The 17358-nt window shown below is 42.0% G+C and overlaps 1 protein-coding gene across 1 annotated transcript in view; it reads right to left on the bottom strand.

The window, feature by feature from the left end:
• Positions 1 to 17358, bottom strand: part of sfl (N-deacetylase and N-sulfotransferase sfl) — an 814105-nt gene that overhangs the window by 691813 nt on the left and 104934 nt on the right. The window lies entirely within an intron of this gene.

Genomic DNA, 17358 nt, shown 5'->3' with positions numbered 1-17358 from the left:
TAAGGGGTGAACCCTGGGGGGTTTTCAACTTGAGAGCGAGGGTTGTCAACTACAGGGCACCTAGCCGAGTCTAGCACTGTTCCCACATATTTTTGGTGTTAAGAAGGGATGGTTGCCTACAGTCAGTGCAAGCATTAGTGACATAAGGAAGTGGTGTAAACAATTCAATATTTTTTTTTTGATTTTTTTTTTGCTAGTTGCTTTACGTCGCACCGACACAGATAGGTCTTATGGCGACGAAGAGACAGGGAAGGGTTAGGAGTGGAAGGGAAGCGGCCGTGGCCTTAATTAAGGTACAGCCCCAGCATTTGCCTGGTGTGAAAATGGGAAACCACGGAAAACCATCTTCAGGGCTGCCGACAGTGGGGTTCGAACCTACTATCTCCCGAATACTGGATACCGGCCGCACTTAAGCGACTGCAACTATCGAGCTTGGTAATTCAAGATTTAACACCAACAATGGAAGATTATTATCTACGTGCCTTTAATACTGGAGCTAAGTGACTCAAACGGTTGTGGCGCTGGCCTTCTGACCCCAACTTGGCAGGTTCGATCCTGGCTCAGTCCTGTGGTATTCGAAGGTGCGCAAATACGTTGGCATCGTGTCTGCAGATTTATTGGCAGGAAAAAGAACTCCTGCGGGACAAAATTCCGTCACCTCGGATTCTCCGTAAACCGTAAATAATGTAGTTGTATACGCCTTTCTACCTCTTTTTAATAGTTGGACACAATGCACCGCGCATACTCTGGCACTAGCTACTGCATATATGCAATTAATGTTTGCACCTAGAATGTATTACAATATAATTTGTAGGTTTCAACAGTTTTTCAATGTTTCCAGGAGTCAATGACTCTCTGTTGTCGGACAGAAGTAATTTATACGCTGAAAATGATAGTTCTACGTCGACGGACGTAACTGGGCAATACTTCTACATTGGCATTGACTGCTCGGAACATACTTCTGGCAAAAACTTTAGACATTTTTACAGTTTAATATGGTAAAAAATTGCAATAGACCAAGAGGATGTTAACAGATAAACGCACTTGTTTAAGCAAACCTTGGGAGGCTACTGTAAGGAGAAGGAGGAAGGAATGTCAGAGAGAAGGAAATTGCTGTTGTGAAAAGAGTCATTTTCCATCTACCTATTTGTATTGTGACACTGAAAGCACTTTCCTTGATCAGGAAAGGTTTCTCATGTTGCCAAGTGATGTGCAATATACAGAGCACCATTTCGTTCATAGATCTTAGATAATCGATCACACATATGAGAAAAATGTGTCTGTATATGCACTAACGTTCAAAATATGAATTTTTAAAAAGTCCGGGCCCTAGTTATAACTTCGTCACTTGAAAGATAAATAAATTAATTACTTTTTATATCCTTCTTCAAGTCAGAAATCTTCTAGTAAGAGGGGAAAATCGTGCGAGTCTAACACTGCCTGGCACCTGGGCCGCCACTCATGAGTGACGGTGCATTGTTCTTCCTTGATATCCAAGTAACTGGTACATTCGAATTAAAAGCATGGTTGTTTGACAACAAACAAAAACTGTGAATGAGAAGGAATACTGAACGACACAGAGTGTCGTGCTTAAGCTGCCAGGTAGGAAATACCCTACTTACTAGGTAATTCATTAGACTAAGAGCAAGCCGGCTGTGTAGTGACTTCATGCACGATTACAGACTACACTCTGCTCGCCGACATTAATTTAAAACGGGCACCTGTTATCTTGGGACTGGTCTTCCCGTCCATTAACAGATGCAATACAACTAATTCGCACGTTCACATGGAGAAAGTCTCCTCTTAAGTTCTCACGTTCCTCTTCAAACACATGAAACACAGACAGGGATTTATACGGAAGACCCCTTTTAAAGCCCTGCGACAAACAGTCGTATAACAGGAATTTTCAATTAACTAATACCAAACGAGAAAAAACCTTGTCCTCGGTAAAATACAGTTTAAAGAGTCACCCGTACCAGAACAGAAAGGTAAACTATTTTGTGTCTGCGGTATTTCAAGATACTAAAATAAGCCACTCTAGTGTCCACGGATTTACTGGAACGTAAAAGAACTCCTAAAACCCTGACGAGCCTTGGCCTACCATGCGACTACTACTCAGCCAGAATGCCTGCAAATTACGATGTAAAGCGAGGTCAGCGCAAATCTTCTCGGTCGTTATTCTTGGCTTTCTAGCCCGTAGCCACCATCTCGTCGGTAGATAGCTCTTCAGTTGTTCTCACGTAGGCTACGTGAACATCGAACCAGCCCTTAGATACAGGAGAAAATCCACGACCCGGCCCGGAAATCTAACTCAGGGCCTCCGGGTAAGGGGTAAGCTCGCTAACCCTAGATTGCGGGGCTGGCTTGTTAAACAAACCGTGTCGGACAAAATTCCAGCACCTGTCTCTCCGTCACTGGCTTCTCACCAAATACAGGGTTATTCAGCTAAGATGTCGACCTCCAATAACTCGTAAACCGTTAACGATATCAAAATTCTGTTTTTACTTTCATTAATGATATAAGGAGCTAATAATCGAAGTACAACAGACTGGAGTTCTTTCCTAAAGTGTGACCGAGCTCGATAGCTGCAGTCGCTTAAGTGCGGCCAGTATTCGGGATATAGTGGGTTCGAACCCCACTGTCGGCAGTCCTGAAGATGGTTTTCCGTGGTTTCCCATTTTCACACCAGGCAAATGTTGGAGCCGTACTTTAATTAAGGCCACGGCCGCTTCCTTCCCAGTCCTAGCCCTTTCCTGTCCCATCGTCGCCATAAGACCTGTCTGTGTCAGTGCGACGTAAAGCCAATAGCAAAAAAAAAAAAAAAAAAATAATAATAATCCTAAAGTGTCAGTTTCTGGTGATAGGCCTAAAACGGTAAGAAGTCCGGCTCCATGGCTAAATGGTTAGCGTGCTGGCCTTTGGCCACAGGGGTCCCGGGTTCGATTCCCGGCAGGGTCGGGAATTTTAACCTTAATTGGTTAATTTCGCTGCCACGGGGGCTGGGTGTAAGTGTCGTCTTCATCATCATTTCATCCTCATCACGACGCGCAGGTCGCCTACGGGAGTCGAATCAAAAGACCTGCATCTGGCGAGCCGAACATGTCCTCGGACACTCCCGGCACTAAAAGCCATACGCCATTTCATTTCAACGATAAGAACACTTTTTAAAATTAACTATGTTTTCTATACGTAGCCTTACACTTACGGTCATTACAAATTCAGCGCTGTAATTAATTTGAAAATCGGACAAGTATAGGCGCGCGGTGTTGTTACTATGGGCGAGAGCGCGCTCGTTTGCCATGTGCGGGTCGTGGAAGGCAAACCATACACGGAAACACCAACATAAGAAGTCCATTTACTTACCAAATATTGAAAGGAGGTTCATCATTCTCCAAACGTTTTTGGCACCTGGTTAGGAAATTATTCATCATCACTCGCTGTAGTTCATGTTGAGGAGTCCTGTTTCAGTTCTCGTATGGCGTGCGGATACTCCTTACGGGCCTGCATGGCATTTTTTAAATTTACGCGAAAGATTAACTCCCAGGCGGATAAATAAGGATACCGAGGTGACAACAAATAATCTTCCACCGCTTTCCCCACATCTGTAGGGTTGTGGATGTAAAGTGTGTCGCACATGTGGATTTGACTTTGTTTTACGGCCGCATGCCCTTCCTGAAGCCAACCGTATGTGGAGGGGGGTAATTTATACTGCGTGTTAATATGATGGTTGGTTGTGTGGTGTGCTGTCTAAATCTGAAGAGAAGTGTGTTGGGACGAACACGAACACCCAGTTCCCGAGTAAGAAGTATATTAAACAGACGCGATTAAAATACTCTTCTCGGCCGGGAATCGAACCCAGGGCCCTCTGCACCTCAACGCTGACCATCGAGCCAAGGAGTGGGACACCAAAAAGACTATAAATCCGAATTAATCATTCTGTTCTCTAGAAATTTCTCTCAAAGGATAATTCGCAGTGCGAGCAGTGGCAGAATGCTGTTGAAGAAATGAAAAATCAAGCCCCCTGTCTGTTAATTCTCTGATAAAGTGGGGTTAGAATAGTATTCACATTATGTAACAGAATCAACCGTCTTATCAATAATAATGGGCCCAATGATTCCTTAACCACTGACGGCACAGCATACAATAATTTTTGCGTCATGGAAGGGCACTTCAAGCAACCATGGAAGAGGAACCAGGCCTTGTCCGAGGATATTATTAACTGTCGGTCTATTTGTCCACTGTATAGTACATTTTTCGGATTCCACTCACAAAATATGAGCCTACGTACAGGGTCGCCTGGCTGAAGAGGATGTGCAACAATTATATCATACTGTTTTAGTTGCCATCTGCACAGACCCATAGGAAATTCCCACTTGTACAAAACGACGAAGTGATTTTTAGGATAATTTTCCAAAGGTGTTTTTTTCTTTTCTTTTTTGTTTCTTAGGCTGTATTATTATTTACTGTTTTATGTCTTGGAACGTCTACACCATGTTTTTTCTTAACACCGTCACTGAACTTGACGAGCTAACACATATGAATCGTACACGCTGTGGCGTTGAAAACGCACGAGCCATACAAACCTTTATGATCAAATTACAAAATTAAGAAAAGAACACAATACACACAATGAAGAACAGGTGAAATACGACCACGTGTAGATGGTCAGTTATCGATCTCAAAGCAAAGGCCAGGGTCAGAAAAGAAAGCATATGAAGGAATACCATGTCATTCTCTTCCTGCGCGTGGCGAACGAGGGGGGTGTTCAACATCGCGCGCGTCAGAGTAAAGCATATGTGATTACTAGAGTCCGGAATTTTACGTAGAGGGGAATCGGGTAATATGGAATAGTCGGCCAATATGGAATACCACAATGTCTTGCCTGTAAGATACTCCTCTCAGGTGGAAACTCGTCGAATTACGGTAAATGTTCTCATGATCATCTGTATTCAGTTTCTACATGCTCGTGAGTGAGGTTAGTGCGTGGAGCAAGAATATTTGTTTTTCATATTTGAAAAGTTGTTGCAGGTAATTCTTTTAAAGCTTGTATTAATTACCAAAACTGAGTTTAGCCCTGAGAAACCCAATGTTACATATTGTACAAGAGTTGCTTATATTGCTACACCAGTGTAACTTCCTTGTTGTGCAAAGTTTAGGGCATGACGAATCCTTTAATTCAAACATGGTGTGTCGGGATATATGGAATACTGTTTTAGTTTCAAAGTAAAATGACGTTTAACATTAATTAAAATTAATTGCATTAATCCTGGTATATTATAACATTTAATTACCTATAGATCTCAGTTTCTGCATCTGTGACTTTTGTCACTGAATGAACAAGTGACCGTAAAAAGAAAATTATGAATAATTAGTGTATACAGATTATCATTTAAGTTAATTACCAATTTTATTCTTTCGATTTTTAAAATTTCTGTACGTCCACCTGTAAGAACGTTCCTTAAATACAACTGAATGAATTTATTGAAGTTGTATTTTAATTTACATATTATTTACCCTACTATTCCATATTAGCCGACTATTCCGTATTACCCACCAAGTGCAACTTTTTGAAAGAAATAATTTTGACGTGAAGACATTAACAATTTACAATTTTAAAATATAGATAATCTTGGCTAATTATTTGAATTTTCAAACCATATTTATTTATATTTCATAACTGATTTCGGTAAGAAGTTATACTGCCGAAAGTAAATGGTATTCCATATTATACGACTCTCATCTACTCATAGGTTAGAGTGCAAAGTTACTGAAACGATTAACAAGTATAGTCTACCTTGTACAACGGGTATGGTTTGAGATTTGCATAGACATTAGGGGTACAGTCTATAGAACTACTGTAATTTATGTTACCCTTGCTACATTGTGGAAGAAAGGGTTGCATGACATTTCCTACGAACCAGATTACTTTGCATTCTAACCTATTACCACCTAAAAATCCGAGCTATAGTGATTACTGTGTACTTCTCGAGAAAACGGAATGTATTCAAATGTGCTTTATTTGCCAGCCGTAAGCTGTTCTCTTTCACTGAATCACGAACTACTGTGACTGGCCAAAAGACGCGTTACGTATGACACGAGCTCTTGCTTCACCTTCTCCTGACAACTGGGCATTCGCTCGTCTGTGATCAATTCCATGATTTAAAACCATTTATATTGCCGCCGTGTAGGTCACAGATAAAGGAAAAACGAATATGCGACGGCTTCTGAGGGACAACATTATTATCCAAACGTGACGATAAACCATACAAGACTTGAGCGGTACAAGTCGCCCAGCTGTTAGCTTCAATTAGACAGATAGTGGGTTCCACGGTTTCCCATTTTCAAACCCGGAAATTGCTGGAGCTGTACCTTTAAAGCCACGGTTACTTCCTCCCCAATCCTAACCTCTTGCTATCCCATCGTAGCCAAAATGTTGTGTTTGTTCGAAGTTAAAACCAGAAACCACCAAACCCCATGGCGCAACAGCCCCGAAGGACCACGGCCTACCAAGCGACCGCTGCTGAGCCCGAAGGCCTACAGATTACGAGGTGTCTTGTGGTCAGCACGACGGATCCTCTCGGCCGTTATTCTTGGGTTTCTAAACCAGGACCGCTATAGCACCGTCAGATAGCTCCTCAATTTTAATCATGTAGGCTGAGTGGACGTCGAAGCAGCCCTCAGATGCAGGCAAAAATCCCTAACCTGGCTGGGAATCGAACCCAGGGCCTCCAAGTAAGAGGCAGGCACGCTACCCCTACACCGCGGCTCTGGCGCGAAGTTAGAACACTAGCAAAAAATCCATTTCTAGTTTCGTTTTCCCTATCTGACATTCAATCCTCCATGGCCCATTCATGCTAATATTACCTTAGATGAAAATCCACAGCCTGTTTCCAGTCATTCGACCGGGTCAGGAATGCATTGAACGAAGCCCTCATCTAGCGGCGAGGGTAGGAATTGTGTCGGCTGCCGAAGCCTGTCGCACTCCTCTGGGGCAATGATTAATGAATGACGGATGAAATGAAATGATATTGGAGAGTGTTGCTGGAATGAAACATGACAGGGAAAACCGGAGTACCTGGAAAAAAACCTGTCCCGACTCCGCTTTGTCCAGCACATATCTCACATGGAGTGACCGGGATTTGAACCACGGAATCCAGCGTGAGAGGCCGGCGCGCTGCCGCCTGAGCAACGGTGGCTATTACCTTAGATATTACATTAAAATCTTTCAAAACCGTCGAACAACAAGACCATTTAATAATAATAATAATAATAATAATAATAATAATAATAATAATAATAATAATAATAATAATAATCAAAACTAAGACATTAGCAGCAGATAAGAAAGTGATAAGGCATTCGTGGATTTCGAAAAAGCATACGACTCCATAGACAGGGACACACTAATGGAAGTGCTTAAGGAATTTGGAATAGGCAATAAGACAACAACCTTGATTCATCAAACACTAAAAGACACACGATCGCAGGTAAATTTTTTAGGAGAACTGTCAGAGCCCTTTGAAATCAAAACAGGTTTGAGACAAGGAGATGGCCTCTCTCCAATTTTGTTCAACTGTGTTTTAGAGAAAGTTATCGGGGAATGGCGAAGAGAAATTAGCAAATTCAACTTTCCAAATAGAATTAGATTGAGTCACAAGAGAACTGGGCTTAAATTTGAATGCCTCGCATTTGTAGATGATATAGTCTTTTTTGCACAGAATTTACAAATTGCAATTAAGCAGATTGAAGTCCTCAAAGAAACAGCAGACAAAACAGGATTGCAAATATCTTTTGAGAATACGGAGTACATGAACATAAATACCACTGACCCAACCTGGACAAGGAGGACGAAGTACGGTGACATCAAAGCTACAAAATTTAAGTACCTGGGAGAGATTTTGACTCCAAACATAAATGAGAAAGCAGCAATTCAAGAACGTGCAAGAAAGATGGAAACTGCGTTTAGATTATGTCAGAACACCTACAAATCTAAGTCACTCTCCTACCAGGCCAAATTCAAGCACTACAGCACGATAGTCAAATCTGTATGTTTATACGCAGCTGAGACAATAGCCACGAAGGGACTCTCAGATTTGGAAAAGAAAGAAAGGAGGTTCCTTAGAAAGTTTCTTGGACCCATAAAATCATCAGACTAGTTTATGTTTCGCATGAGACCAAACCGAGAACTATACCAACAATTTGAAAACATCACCACCACGATGAAAAAGAGGAGATTGACATTCTACGGACATATTAAAAGGATGGGATCGGAGAGACTCGCCAACATGATCCTCACGTTCCAGGAGAACAGGAAGACACAAGTCCCATGGGTAAAAGAACTCCACCGAGATTTAGAAAAATGTGGGATCACGGCAGAAGATATAACAGAAAAATCTTCAGGCAGAGAGTTGCGGAGGTGAAGGATGAGAAAACGAGGAAGAATATAGTATTCTCGGCAGAAGAACGAGCACGAGCAAGCCAACGGATGAAGGAATACTGGCGAAAGAGGAAGGAGAAAGAACTTGAGAAAGCAATGGAAGTTGCGTAATCGCAGCCCATAGATGGCTGAAACAACAACAACAACAACAACAACAATAATAATAATAATAATAATAATAATAATAATAATAATAATAATAATAATAATAATAATAATAATAATAATAATCAGATGGTGTCCGCCATTATCGTTTCCAAGCGAGGATGAGCGAGTCGGTTTGGCCCTACTGGCCCATCGCAGGCACGTTCGCCTCAGAAAGGACGAGACAACAGTAGGGGCGTCGTTCTCTTCTGCTAGTGTCAGGTGGGAACCTCTGGAGGACTCGGGCCGAGAGTGTTCTGGGCGTATCAAACTTCCGGACTGCTCTTGAATCACTAGGACTGACTATTTAAGATGGGGAGGTAGGCAGCCAAGTCAGTGCTAGGTGGTGTGTGCGAGTGTACTGCTGTGGAGCATAATGTGTGTGAGTACTGCCATGGAGTTCATAGTTCAGTCTGTCAGTCAGTTTTCAGTTGAAGTTAAAGGTTAGTTGACCAGTGCAGTCCAGTCCAGTGAGTGTTCCCTCCGTGGAACTGAGTCTATCGTCTGTCATCGAGGAGTTGATTCTCTCGTGTCCAGCCGTTGTGAAATGAACGTTGTGGCTCTGGTGCAGCGTGGGAGAGTTCGATGAGGGATCGGCAAGTGATAGTGAATGAAGACTGTTGTGAGTGTGTACGGGAGTGTGTTGTGCGCAAGCTGTGGCTGTGAAAGTGTACAGCGAGTGTAATTATTGTATAGGAGACCTTGTGAGCAGTGGCTGTGCATGTGACAGGTGTAACATGGAACGTCGTCGTGAGCTGACACCGTTGGTGGTCGGTGCCCGACGGATGAGAAGTGCGATTTCGGAAGTGGTGCGGGAATTCGGCTTCTCACGATCAACCGTATCCAGGGTGTATCGTGAGTGGTTGAATGCGGGTGTCACCGTCTACAACAGACGAACGACCGGCCGTCCAGCCACCCTCGATGACCATGACCGGCGACATCTGTGACGGATTGTAAATAGTGACAGACGGGCAACCGTGCAACACATCACGGCTCAATTCAACACAGGACGTGCTAGACACGTCTCCCAGTGGACAATCAGTAGGAACATGGGTTCTATGGAGTATGGGAGCCGGCGCCGCACACGGTGCCACTGTTAACCCAACGTCATCGGGCACAACGACGCGCATGTGTCGCCAGACACCAGGGATGGACGCTGGAACAATGGCGTAACGTGATATGGTAGGACGAATCACGATTTCAACTGCACCATGCCGATGGGAGGCACCGTGTATGGCGCAAACCACGTGAAGCGATGGATCCCGCCTGCCTCGAAGGTGTGGTGTTTCTGTTATGGTCTGGGGTGCATTTTCCTGGTGTGGAATGGGCCTCCTAGTTGTTGTGGAAGAGGCTTTGAATGGTGCGCGGTATGTTGAGCTGCTCGGAGACCATGTCCACCCATTTTTGGCCTTCCAGCGCCCAGATGGTTCGGCGGTGTTTCATGATGATAACGCGCCGCCACATCGCTCCCACATCGCCCGGGAACGGTTCCAGGAACATGCAGCGAAGGTCCAACGACTACCGTAGCCACCCAGGAGCCCCGATATGAACCCTATCGAGCATATCTGGGATGTCCTGGAACGCAGGCTCCGTGCCATGGATTGTACACGCACGAACAGGCCAGCATTGGCGGCCCCTCTGCAAACGATTTGGTGTCAGCCGCGTCCAGAGGACTGCCAGGGACTTGTCGATTCACTTCCACGGCGTCTCACTGCAGTTCGCAGGGCCAGAGGAGGCCCCACACGCTATTAGGTGACTATCCCATGACATTTGCTAAGTCAGTGTACTTGTGTGTCTGTGTAGTAATTAAGAGTAAATATCTTAGCTATAGAATTTAACGCTACCAATTTTTCAACAATATTATTTTTGTTCGAAGCAGTCGATTTAAAGTCATTATTAATTAATCAATTAATTAATTAACTATGTATTAATTAATTTGGTGAAACAGTGACTGACAAGGTATACCAGTATGGTTATTCTAACGATGGGATTTATGCTACGGTTTTAACTGAGCCATGTTCATCCTGTCGAAATGCGGTCTGATACAGTAGCTACACGCTCAGGATAAAAATAAAAACAAACACGCACCACATAAGCTGAGCTCTGGAGACCACAAACGGGAGACCAGTAACAATCTCTCCCAGCCAATATGAGGACATCAATACAGGGAACCAATTTTGTTCTCTCTCTCGTCCAGAAATGTCGTCAGTAAAATAAAAATAAATCATATATATGTTCTCACCTCGCTCTACTGCACATTTTGAGTATATTATAGTTATTCTGTGATCATGGGTGCACTCTTAAGAGAAACGGGAGGTGTTCCGAACAGAGAAATGCACATATTGGTACTATATTTATTTTGAAGTTTTTCATCGATTTTGTTTTAAATTTTTCATTAAATTATTAAAGCCAGATATTCGTTTTTCACGATTTCATTACTTTAGCTGAACACACTTGTAAGGGAAAAACTTGCTAAAATCCCAAATCTTTGAAAATTTAGGTACAATTTCAAAAATATGTTCTTGACAGTCAAACAAATTTTCTACCAATTGTTACTTCAGCCTGATAAGAAAAGTCAACTTCCTAACTGAATTCTGTATTAACTACAGAAAATACCATAATGCACAACAACATTTCTGCCAATTACTTGTACCTAAGCAAATAATTTGACATATCAGCACTCACAATTACTTATAAAATATATGGTCACATGTCTGACAACTCCAGACAGAAAAATCTACCAAAATTTACGAAACTATAGCACTGCCTCTGTGGATCAGCGGTAGAGTGTCGGCCTCCGGATCCCAAGGTAGCGGGTTCAAACCCGACAGAGGTAGTCGGATTTTTGAAGGGAGGGGGGGGGGGAAGTCCATTCGACACTCCTTGTCGTGCGATGTCGGCAAGTAAAAGATCTCTGGTGACACATTTGGTGTTTACTCGACAAAATTAATTAAATCTCAGCCAAAGACGCCCAAGAGAGTTTCGGTTTACTCGGTCTGTCATCTAGTGGGCCTAGAGTAAAACGGAACGTCGAAATTGACGAGCAGACAGCCAGATGGCGTCAAATTGAAATGTCTGCACACGGTAGCTGAGGCCATACGATTATTATTATTATTATTATTATTATTATTGTTATTATTATTCAAGCAACTATCACAACTTCCGCCTCCACATCCTTCGCGAACTCTACTGAACGGGAACATCAAAACATGCAAACATGAATGGAACGATTGCGCGAACGATACTGAGACGGTTATATCTCAAAATTCACGAGTCTCGAAACTCACAAGCTAAAATTAATAGAAAATAGTATCAAAAATCACGATTACAAACTAGTAGCTAATTCAACATTTTAATGTCTCAAAATGCACGACTCCGGAGAGCAGTGACCTGCGAAGATCGCATCAGGGATCAGGTCCGCGGTGACTCACGCTGCCCTTCAACCTCTGTCTACCCACTTCTAAAATGGGGCTTCCCATGTATTGTTAACAAGAATTATCACCCTACCACAGAAAAAATTCTACAAGTATAGCACTGGTGTCTTCCACGAACTGTCAGGGAATCGAATCCTGGGTCTCAGAGGCTCGTTACCCAGTAAACTGCTGGGCAAGCTTCGGCGCTTACACCACTGTAATATTAATTTTACCAAATCGAAGTCGGTACTATACTGGATAAAACTGTTCCTCAGTTATCACATCGCGAATGTATGAACGCAATTTCATATCCTCAAAACCTGACGAAAATTCTTGACAGAATAAGCGATTGAATCCTGGTATTTGTACATTAGTCGGTAGACTCAGGACATGCTTCAACGTGGCAAATAGATCTTTTATCGGTGGAAATCTAAAATTCCAACACACGCAAAGTGTAGAAAGCCAGCACAATTTACAGACGAAATTCAAACGGTGTAAGCCCATGACGAGGGGGAGAAAGTAAACACACGTCAGAGAACGTTGGCACGTAGTATAAATAATAGATAGTATGCACTGATGCTTGTCGTCAGACATCACAACCTACAGAGCAACATGGAACAACTACGATTCTCTGTTGGGGCTGACAATTTGAGATAACAATGGAACATACCTTTAGGCAAACCACTCCCTGTCATAGGCGGAGATATCGGTGGACAAGAATTAAGTGGGGACGTTATCTTTTCAGAGGATAACACAGCGAGCCAAACTCCAGTATCGGCAATGAAAACGCATGGGATCCTACAATGAGGCGAGAATCAATTCAAACAACGTCGAGAAATGAAGTTAGTTTGTCAGTCAGCGTTCCCTGATGAAATAGGAACTGCAAAATGTGAATGCAGTAAGCAGGCATTTACTCGATGTTTTTGGTGCTTCAAGTTCCTGCCTGTGACTGCGGAGCCCTTTTCCAGTCAGTGCAGCACATTATTGAGGAGTGCCCTCTGAGGAAGTATGGTGGACCAGCCCAAGATATCATCAGTGCTACACCCCCTTCTTAGAATGGCTACAGCAACTGGACATTGATTTGTAAGTGTGAACGTTACCAACATTCTTGTCCTTGTATATAGTGTACATTTACTTTTTTCTTTTGTATACTTGCCATAAAATAAATAAATAAATAAATAAATAAATAAATAAATAAATAAATAAATAAATACATTCCTTGAATGTACGATAAGCATCGCTCACAATCTTGTAAATATCATACCCATGCATCATGGATTATATGTAGGAATGCGAATAATTAGCATATATGTATGTTAACTAACTATTACACATCGATGGCATAGAATGAAAACCTCGTATCTCACAAAGTTCTTCCTATCTATTACTTCCCTAAGACTGGTTACGCCTCCCAGCCACACATGAATACGCAGTCCATGAGAACAATGTTCGTTGTGTTCTTTATTCCTATGCCGGCGTGTGAAGGAAAATAAACCTTATCGTACCGTACTATAGGAAAGTATGTCTGCGTGACGTATTTACTGACTCCTACAGTATAATTTTATAAGGTTCATTTTCCTTTATGCATCAGCATAGGAAAATAAACCCAATGAACATTGTTCTGATGGACTGCATATTCATGTGTGGCTGGGAGGCGTGACCAGTCTTAAGGGAAATAATGGATAGGAAGAACTTTTTGAGATACGAGGTTTTCATTCTAGGCCATCGACATGTAAATGATGATGATGACTGTTGTTTAAAGGACGTAACATGAAGGTCGTCGGTCCCTAATGATATGAGATGAAACGAAATAAAATGACAGATTAAAACGTACCCAGTATCCAGTATTCGGGAGATAGTAGGTTCGAACCCCACTGTCGGCAGCCCTGAAAATGGTTTTCCGTGGTTTCCCATTTTCACACCAGACAAATGCTGGGGCTGTACCTTAATTAAGGCCACGGCCGCTTCCTACCCACCCCTAGCCCTTTCCTGTCCCATCGTCGCCATAAGACCTATCTGCGTCGGTGCGACGTAAAGCAAAAAAAAAAACGTACCCAGTGACTAGAATTGACAAAGGTGATAATGATGAGGAAAAAATATTACGACTTTAAAATAGTCAGTGGATCTATTTCGCAATGCCTTATTTTCCTACAAGAAAAGCGAGTAAAGTGGAATAAAACTGAACAAGGCGCTAACTTAAGTGTAGAACTTAAATCCTATATTTTAATTCAATTTGTAAAACATTAAAATATACACAAAGGCAGATAAAACATAATCAACAGAATAAAAGCGTAGTTAACAATAAAAAATTAAAACGAACTAGTGGACCCGTGATGGTCCGCATCATTCCTTCTAAATAGGTCAGATAACTCGTCTTGATATGCCTGTTACAATCACATTGCTTTGCTTGCCCTTTTCAATAGTTTTATGGACATTTAATACCGGTAATGTAGTATATAACACTCCTTTCTCTGTGCTTCGACCATTCGGCTTAACATTTTCAGACGACCTTGCCCGTGATGGTGCAACATACAATTGGCCGTGGCTGAATACTGGTTCGGGTAAGGAGACACCCACTGTTCAAAAGTTTATCCGTGCACTTTATTACTGGTCATACAGATGGCGTGTCGACTTGATACCTTCCCGTCTGCACGTACGCAGACTGTTTTCTCTTAGCAGCATGTAAGTTATTAGGGACGTTCTGCCATCTGTTGAGTATATTCAGAAGCTGGAGAAGGTCAGAGAATCAAAGAGTATCTAGCAGAGAATAGAATTCTTCCACCATCAGAGGAAGTGTATACTCTCTGGTTTCACAGATAGTAATCAAACATGGTTGCATGCAATGACATTACTAAGGATGAAATTCACACACAGCAGAATATTAACGAAAGTGTTGATCGCTTAGCAACTGCTAAGTACAAAATGTATTGCGGGTTACGGTAAGCCTTCGCCTGCAATTACTGAAGTGATCATTTACTGATTACTGAAAGTTAGCTGAATTTACAGTCCTATCAATGTCTCATGATTCACCGGCAGGTAATTCGGGAAAGAATGAAGCAAACAGGTCCAATAGAACGGACGAACAGATTTTCCAAAGCTGTTTTTAGTAAACTATTTTCATATACAGATAGTTTTAAACACGATAAAACAGGTCGCTCTCCCTCATAAAACAGATGATGAGGTCTACTGACTGCTCGCCATCTAGTAGAACGACGGAGATAGTACTCGGAAGTTTTAGACTACACACACTCCGTAAGGTTCTAGTATACCGAGTGGTACAGCGTGTGAATTCTGTATGACAGAAATTTCATGTACAGAGAATGTGATGGCTGAATGAATAGAAGTAGCGTTGATATAACACTGGCAAACGACAGCTCGTGATAGCCAAGTGTGCTTGAAGTTCGAGAAGGAAAGCGGTGCTCGTTAGTCGTAGGTTCAAGTCCGATATAGGACGATTTTTTTATTTCTTTGGTAAATGTTCGTGTGAATCGCGTTGTTGAAGACATCTAAATCATGATCAGTTCTTATGTAGCAAGTACTCTGTTATGTTAATTTCTAAGTAGCTCTTAAAGGAGATATTTGCAGTAAAATAAGCTATTACCGACAGAGGCGCAATGGGCTTCTGCAGGGCCATTCGATTAATGAAGGAAATGTTCAAAATGACCACCTCTTTCGTTAATGCATATCTGAGTACGGTAGAGGTGAGTCATTCTTGCTTGCTGCAACGTATGTGGTGGAACCTGCCTGCACTTTGCTGTAAAGATTACTATGTGCTGTTTCATGTGCCCTACATATGAAGTCCAGTCGTTCTTCGAGTCGAACGTGCGCAGTTGCTCGGTTGAATGGGTGTGCCATAATGCTGACAATAAGTGCAGTGCGCTTCATTCGTTGTAGCCGTTTGCCATATAAAAGTCGCATATTATTATTCCTTTCTGATGTATACTTTCTTTCTAAAGGTGAAAAATGAGTTTCGAAACTTATGGGAATTGAACTTTAACTACGAATGCCTTAAGAGTATAAACATAAAAATGCAAAGCTCGCAGCAAGATTCGACCTCGGAATCCATCGGAAAAATCTCATGCTGGCAGCGATTAGTACCATGTAGCCACTCCAGGCGACGAAGAGCAGCTCTCGTTTCTCTGTACTAATGGAATAATCTGTGCTATCACCTCAAAACTGATATTGTAAGTTACAAGTTCTGAAATCGAATGTGCAGACAGGTTTACCTTACTGCAAGCACAACAGTATGCTAAAGAATCATGCCTCTCTTAAGCCCAGATAGTTGTAACAATTCCCTACGAGTAGAGTAGGTACCTATTACTTGGTTAAATGAGTCCAGCATTATGTTTCAAGTGGTATTCAGAATGAATTTGTTCGTAGTCGGTGCTTACGTGGTGATAATTATTATGTCTATTATAACGTCCTAAGAAGAATATCTGAGACTTCAGAAAAGTCAAGTCTTCGTAAACGATGCCTGTAAGAGTACGAAATGAAAAACTTAAAAAGGCATGACGCAATAAGGTTTCGAACCCTCACTGCTCCCTGTTGCTTATCCACGTACATCTAACATGCCTAATACCGCGCAGCTACTTCCGGCTTGAACGTCTAGCTTCTGAGAGTGAAAGTTCTCGCTTCGTAAAGTTACTGATATGTTACAGCCTTATAGTCCAGTTTTATGACTTCATTGAACGCTGTAACGGTAGTAATTGCATGGCATAAGCTATCACATCTGCTGCTCAGCATATGCGTGCCATAAATTATAAAATACTGTGAAAATCGCGTTTCTATCAACTTGGATGCGATACGACTATACAAACTGGTGGCGAATTGACGTGTCTGCAATTGGAGCTAAACTATCACGTTTTCTATTATACCGCGACCACTCTTTTCTGTCAAAAGAAAATGGTCTCTTGAACCAATCAGGTGCGCAATCCTCTACTGACAGCTAAAGGAGTGGCTATGGTTTGTATAGTACAGTAACATTTCGTAAAAATGACTGGAGTATTGGACTCCTCTCTACATAAATTGTACAGTGTTTTTGAGATGGGCCTCACTTACTGCCTCTTGTACCGTTTTTGCATTGTGCTGGAACGTCTATATCGGACTAACTGCATATGAAATTCCTGTAAGATGTTGCGCAAGATAGGACTAAGAGACATTTAATTCGTAGCTGGTCGCATATGTTTGGAAAAATAATAGAGGCAGCTGTACCTCCCGCTACACTGGCAGTGAAAGTAGTGTGTACTTAAGTTGGATTAATACTGTACTTTGAAATGAATGCATTTATAGCAAATAATATAACCTGTGAGATAAAGTTAACAAGTTTAAAGAAAAATAAATTTAAACAAAACAAACAAAATAACA

This window comes from Anabrus simplex, chromosome 1, assembly GCF_040414725.1.
Source record: "Anabrus simplex isolate iqAnaSimp1 chromosome 1, ASM4041472v1, whole genome shotgun sequence".
NCBI lineage: Eukaryota > Metazoa > Arthropoda > Insecta > Orthoptera > Tettigoniidae > Anabrus > Anabrus simplex.
This window is presented reverse-complemented; position numbering and strand designations above follow the sequence as displayed.